We start from the raw sequence: 7582 nt of genomic DNA on the forward strand, positions 1-7582 counted from the left end.
TCAGTTCACTTGGACACAAATTCTTTAGGTGCGGGCATGAACATTGCCAGGTGAAAAGAAAAGAGGAAGTGCCATCACAAGCAGAGAATGTTAAATCAAAGTGATATCAGACAGAGGGGCACAGTGAGCCACAGCCTGTTAGGCCAGCGAGCAAACTCCAGGCACTCTACTTCATTCACTGACCCCCCTCACCTAGATCACAAGACTGAGTTGATCCTGCGAATCTTCTCAATGCATTTGGGTGAGATCATGTCCCATCACTAACAGACATTGTGCTAACACTCCAGAAATGCCATGAGAAAGATAGTGGATACTCACATGCATTTCCTCACTGTGAACACGTTTCCCTATACTATAACTCCAACAGAAAGAGCCAGAAAGTGATGCATACACATTCAGGGCAAGAAGCATGCTCCGGGGGAAATTGAAAGTGGTCAGACTGTTGGGGAAAACGTTGCATTTATCCTGAAACGGTGTACTATGTCAAATGCTGTTCAGAAAGGAGAGGTGTAAAAAGGAGATGGAGAGATAGGAAAGGGAAGCTGGGCTTTCACTCTGTTGTGGGCATTTGGTAAGAAGGAGGTGAGGGTGCCTTTCATGACACAAGCTTCTTATAATTCCTCTGCCCAGCGCTGACAGCCCTTGGCATATTTCAGCACGAGATACATTAACAAATAAGGAGAAGCATCCCCCTGGGCCTCTAATAACATTTATTTCATGCATCATTTCCTCAGAGGAATAGTAGGCTGTGGATTTCTTCTTCCTAGTGTGTCCTGGCTCAGAAATAATGGCCACGCTCACCTGCTTACTTCTGCGTGTTTTACAACCCTCCTAAGCTTTGTTTGTCTTTCCTCGGCTTTTCTTCTTCCTGTGCATGCCACAGTGTGCAGATCCACATAAAAGAGACACAAAAACACTGCACAGCAGGAATATCTGAGCCAGTGGAGTGATGGGCGAGACATCTCAAATCTTTATTGAAGGAAGCAGAGTAAGAATGTGGAATAAATAAATGGAATGGCCTGTGTGCTGAACACTGGAGTTAGGATAAATAAGCCAAAGCAAGAACGATGCCCAAACTCCATCAAACTGTCCTAGACTCACACCTGGCCCCCAGGCTCCTCTTCTGACCAAGGTCAGTCAAGAGCTGTCTACGTTCTCATAACTGGCCACACAGAACGCCTGCCCACTCGGGAGTCTTCCTGGTCCAGTGGTGAACGTGCTGCCCTCTGAAGCTTGTGCTCTGTCTAATGGGACAGTCAGACAGTCACAGCTCCCTCTTGTTCACTTCCCACCATACCCCGGCCCTGGAATCCTGACAAGCCCAAATGAGGCTTACACCAGAAACAGAAGACTGATCTTTCCCTGCAATCTAAAGAATGCTCTTTCTTCAGCCTTCAGCATCCACGATCAAATCAGCCCCCACCGAGCACTCAGCCACTCTGAACTGTGGGAAGACCCTGTTTACTCCACCTGACAGAGCTGGATGTGAGTGACACGCTCCATGCTGCAGGGTCAGGAGCCACTGTCATGACGGAGAGAAATGACTGTGATAAAATGTTAAATGAAAAACCGAATACAGAGCTGTGCCTGCATTACATTTATCACCACATAAAAATGTATTCATTCGCTAAGAGAACACAGAACATGAAGAAATGGAAGTGGCTGTTTATTGTGATGCTGAATCACAGGCCAAGTTTTTCCTCTCATTTCAATTTTCATTAACATATTATAATGTTATTTGTACGAAGTGGAAAATGAATGAAGTGTCTGATCACGCTGAGCTGCAAAGGAAAGTCAGTGCAGCTGTGAACTGAACTTGTAGTTCAATTTTCTCAAACCTACAGACACATTAATTAGCTGAGGCATTAGCCAACTGGCAACCCTGGCTACAGCCCCAGGTAAATTCACCCCTCTCATCTCTACAAGCCTTCTGAGGTCCAGAATGTCTCTTACCTAACGCCCAAATTTGTAGCAGAACAAAGATATTTGTTTTCTGCAGTCTTTTCAACAGACTCAGACAAATGCCAAACCTTTGGCAAAGTAAGCGTGTGGCTGTCAAGCCGTGTCTCCATCATTTATTAATTGTCCATGCTTATTTAATATTATATTGTCTTGTGCTGACAATTTTAAATCAGTTCAAGAAATCCTTGAACATCTCCCCATGGGCTCAGGATGGCTCCAGGGACTGCAGGGGACCTGAATGCAGTAAAGAATAGCCCCTGACCTTGGCGATACCCATCCACTAAAGGAAAGCTCATAGGTGTTGAGGGGGTGGCAAAGGAGGACTGTAGTTTTAGAAAACTAGAAGGAGGTGAAATGCCTTGATATGAGGCACAGTATCTCCCACAGGAGCCTGTGTAAACTGAAGCACTTTGTAACTGGACAACCCATTCTCTTTCTGTGCTATAAATCACTCAAGGGGCACCTACTGTGTGGTAAAAATAAAGAATGGGGTGTCGATGGCAGAATAATATTTATGGAAGATTTTTAAAAAATAAGTAAGGCAAGCTGGGTGTGGTGGCACATGCATTTTATCCCAACAATTGGGAGGCAGAGGCAGGCAGATCTCTGTGAGTTCAGGTCAGCCTGGTCTACATAGTGAGTTCCAGGCCAGCTGGGGCTACAGGGATAGCCTGTCTCAAAAAGACAAAAAAAAAAAAAAAAAATTAAGGCAGAAAGCAAATAATTAGATAAGAAAGAATTTGTCTAAAGACAGTCCTGGAGAGACTTACAGCAGCAAGTCCTAATTCTTTCTGCCACCAACGGGCCACCTTTATTATATCGCTCAGTAGGAGGTGCATTTGCACAAAATTTTGACTGCTGATCACACAGCATTTATTACTCACTGATTATTTGTTTCATTGTTTGGGAAAGCCAACAACATGGAGAATGGCCCATTGGAGGTTGTTTTTATCATCGCAAGCTAACTTATATTGTACAAGTGATTTGGAATCATTTCTTCCCACCCCAAATAAAACAGCCTAGTGACTGTGCTGAGTACTAGTTACAGATTCCCACTCATCTTTTAAGTATTGGAAATAGTTGAAGAGTCCAATCATTCCCGAGTCCCTGGGGTACAGGGATTCTGTTAGAGATGCTCCTGGCAAGGCTTGTAGCTGGCTCCTATAGATGAGGCTGTTGGGAGCCGCCTCCGGCTAGGACGTTGCTGGTCTCAGCTATGGTAAATCTGTGCAGGGGAGGTACTTATGGACCTCGGAAGAACTAACAAACTTGTGAACATCAACAGAAGCCTACAGGGCCTAGGAAGTCTCGTGGGGGTGCTGCCTAGTCTACGGGTTGGTGAGCTTCATTTCCAGGTTGCTCCCACATCTATACTCATTGCCTTTCGCCATGTTACTTTAGCCAGTTGCATTTTAAAGATCGATTGTATTTGCTTTATTAAGGAACAACGATTCTGGAGTTTTCTATTCTTCATATGCATAAGGTTGGCATTGCTATTTTCAGATGTGGGCCCTCTCTGTCCCTACTCTGGATATGAGTACATCAAGAAGAGAGTTTCACATTCCTTTCAATTCCCAGTGTCTCACTGTAAGCTCTAAGGGAAGCTAGAAGGAGCCTGTCTGGCCCCACCTGTCTCCTGGAAACAAACCCGAATCCCTAGCTCCCTCTGATCTAAGTCCAACTGGGAAGGAGATCCATGGAATTAGATGAAAGAAGGAATTTCAAGAGCAAGATAAAGATTTTATCGTCTTTTGTTGGAAGGAATAAAAATCATCAAGAAATAGAAAGAAAGTGGTTTCAAAAATGTTTGGCACCATTCACGGATATACATAAGCAATTAAGTATGCAGAAAGTGACAGCTAAACATGAAAACAATAATTAAAATAATATTTGTAAGAGTCTTCACAAAACCGTGTCTGCCGGGTTTTTTCCTGTATGTGGTTTAGAAGTTTATTCTTGCAGAAAACTGAAAGTCAGTGGCATGACATAGCCAAATGTACTTCATCTTACAACTAACTGAGGAAGAACCAAGCGTGATGGCATATGCTTGTAATCCTGGTAGCCAAGAGGCTGAGTTCAAGGCCAGCCTGGGCTACATAGCAAGTACTGTGTCATAAACAACAACAACAACAATAACAACAAAACACACCAAGGGAAATATAAGGGAAATGTGAGATATACTAGTTTATGGGTTTTGGATAAAAAATGTGGGGAATACAGAAAAAAGTAGGTAAATTTAAATGTTGACATACTTTATTCATAGACTAATCATAAATAACCCACCCAACTACCCATCAACTTGTGAAAGGACAAAACAAAGAATCGTGGTGCATAAGTAGACTTAAAGCATGGCTCAGTGATGCAGAGGCATAAACTACCAACAGATGCAATAGGGGTACACTTCTCACCTGTGGTGCTGAGTAGGAGAAACTAGCTCATAGGTACACATTCTGCATGGTCACATTCACACAGCAGATAGATCTATGGAAATGATATGGACAGCACACAGCATCAGTCACCTGGTAGCCAGGGCTGTCGTGGCTATTGACCCAGAAGAGCACAGCAAACTTTCAGAGTGAGGGAAGTGTTCTATTTTCATGTGGTCGTGGCTACATGGATGCATGGATTTGTCAAAGCACATCCGAAGGTACATTTAAAATGAGTGCATTTTATTATATTAAAATTATACCTTGATAATTTGATTTTAACTGTTTACTCCACTGGTGGGGCTACAAATATTCCTTAGAAAAATATTAATGGTTGCCTTCAACTTCGTAAAATATGAGGTAGTTGACTTCTCAGTCAATGCAGTATTTGCCACAGAGGCAGGATGACATGACTCTGGCGTATCTATAATATCAACACAGAGGAGGGAAGGGACTGGGGCCCAAAGGAAACATGGAGCTCGCTGGCCAGCCTGTCTTGCCAATTGGTGAGTTCTGGGTTCAGAGAGATAACCTATCTCAGAAAATAAGGTGGACCGTGCACACACATCCATGAACACCCACACATATACACACACACACATATCAGATATCCCTACAATTATTTTTTTAAGGTTCTGCCTTTGTGTGGTTTTCAGATTTCAATTGCCTCTATGTAATTGGCTTGGGAACTCTGAAGCAAAAGAATCAATAAAAACAACAACAACAAAAACAAAAACAGCCACAGCCCAGCATGGTGGCACATGCCTTTCATCCCAGCAGTTGGGAAGAAGAAGCAGGCAGATCTTTGCGACTCTGAGGCCAGCCTGATCTACATAGAGAGTTTCAGGCCAGCAAGGGTTACACAGTGAGCTGTCTCAAAAAAATTACAAGTAGCCACAGACTAGCTATGCCCTGGAGTGTATGGCTTGGGTAAGAAGTCCCTGGGGAAGGGCTCATCTTCAACCCAGGTAGCGTGAGAAACACAGAGATAAGGCACCCAAATGCATGAGCTCATGATGCAGAATCGTGTCATGGTGAAGACAGTGAGAGAAGAGCAAGATGCCATGTAACAATCAAAGAAGGACATTACAGTACATGAGACATGAAGAGGACTTTGCAAAGTCAAGGTTATGAGGAAGTCAACAGAAGCTGAGCAGATCTGAAAATAGCTTCCAAATTACATTTACAGAGTTAAAGACTAGTTTGGAAACAGGGAAACAAAATTATATAAATGTTATATTCTATTTTATAAACTAGAAAACATAACCCAGAATCAAGAAGGCTCAAAAGAACTGGGCGTAAGTTTTCTTCTTCCTTAATAATACGAACTAGAATGACAAAGCTCCAACTTCCTAAGTTTATATTTTTTATTTACTATTTTTATTTTACGAGCATGAGTGTATTGCCTGTATGTACGTAAGTACACCCATGTTGTGCAATGTCCGAAGAGGTCAGAAGGGGGTGTCAGATTCCCCTGGAACTGGAGTTACAGACAGTTGATAGCTGCCATGTGGGTGTGAGGAATCGAACCCACATCCTCTGGAAGAGCAGCCAGTGCTCTTAACCACTGAGTCATCTCTCTAAACCCAAACTTTATAAATTTAGAGAGAATAGAAACAACAGAAAAGAGAGAAACTGAATGTGAGCATGACTGAGCATTTTCCACAGAAGATGAAACATAAATGTATGGATCCTGTGATCCTGCCGGCAAGATGGCTCAGCAGGTTAAGGTATCTGCTGCCAAGTTTGATGACCTGAGCTGTCCCCCTGGGGTCCATTCATAGAAGGAAAGAACTGACCCCCATAAGCTGTACTCTAATCTACACACACACACACACACACACACACACACACACACACACACACACACACACACACACTGTTTTTTAAAGATTTCAGGGGCTGAAGAGACAGCTCAGCAGTTAAAAACACTGCTCCTGTGTAGTCCCAGGTTTAGTTCCCAGCACCCACATGGTAGCTCAGACCCTTTGTAACTCCAGTTCCAGGAGATCAGATGCCTTCTTCAAGCCTCTGTGGGTACTTTTAAACTCATGCAAACACATACATATACACATAAAAATAAACAACTAAAAAAATGTTTAAAGGCGTTCTAAACAGAAAAAATGTGTTCAGAGATCATCAAAGCAAAAACATCTAAAACAGCAGAAGGAAAAAATGAATCAGCTAAAGATAAGAAAAGTAATTGAAAGAAAAAGATTTTTTTCAATAAAGACAGAATACAGAAAATGGCATATTTTGCACAAAAATTAAAAAGCAGATAAACTGTGTTTGAAAGGATAAGGAGGCCAAATAGAACCTGAAATTACACTTTGAGGCATTTGTCTGAGAGAAAGTTCTACCCCGTAGACACATTTATTGCATCAGTTCCCTAAACGTGGGTGAGGACATAGCTGTCCAAAGCTATTTAGGAGAGAAAAGATGTATTTTGCCTCTTGGTTCAAGGGGATGAGATCAATGGTGGAAGGGAAGGCATGGTGGTAAGGTAACTCTCAGCTACGGGGGCTGGAGCTCACATCCTGGTTGATTAGGAAGTAGAGACGTGGCCAGAAGCGGGCAGGGTGTAAAGCTAAAGGCCTTCCCTCCAGTGATCCACTTCCTCCAGCAAGACCCAACTGCTTAATGAGCACACAACTACATAAAGCAGCACCACTAGCTAGGGACTAAGTAACCAAACACTTGGGCCTCTAGGGGACATTCACCATTCAAACCATAACAAATACCATTGTTCAAAGCCACCCATAGTGGTCCCAAATGCCAGCTTCCCAGATGTGCTTCAGTGTGTGACTAGTTAGACACTCTTGCACCTAGGTCACAGAATTCTACTTAGCAATAAAAGTTACACACAAAACCCAGATGAGTGTCTATAGAAACATGCTAAGTGAAGGAAAAATAAAAGACAATTCCTAAAGGTTACATGCTTTATAGTATAATTTATATAATATTGTTGAAATAAGAAAATTGTAGAAATAACAGGAAAATCAGATTGGCGGCTTGTGACTAGGGTTTGTGGATGGAGAGAGGAAAGGGTAGACATACTATCAAGGGTAGCATAGGGGAACTGGTAGTGTTGATACAGTGAAGTATGTTCATCTGGTGGGGCTACACAAAGCTGAGGAGCTGAAGGGAGAGAAGAGGGGGGAGAGGGAGGAGGGGGAGGATGGGAGGAGGGGAGG

The sequence above is a fragment of the Nannospalax galili genome, unplaced genomic scaffold (genome assembly GCF_000622305.1).
Source record: "Nannospalax galili isolate Female #2095 unplaced genomic scaffold, S.galili_v1.0 scaffold211, whole genome shotgun sequence".
Lineage (NCBI taxonomy): Eukaryota > Metazoa > Chordata > Mammalia > Rodentia > Spalacidae > Nannospalax > Nannospalax galili.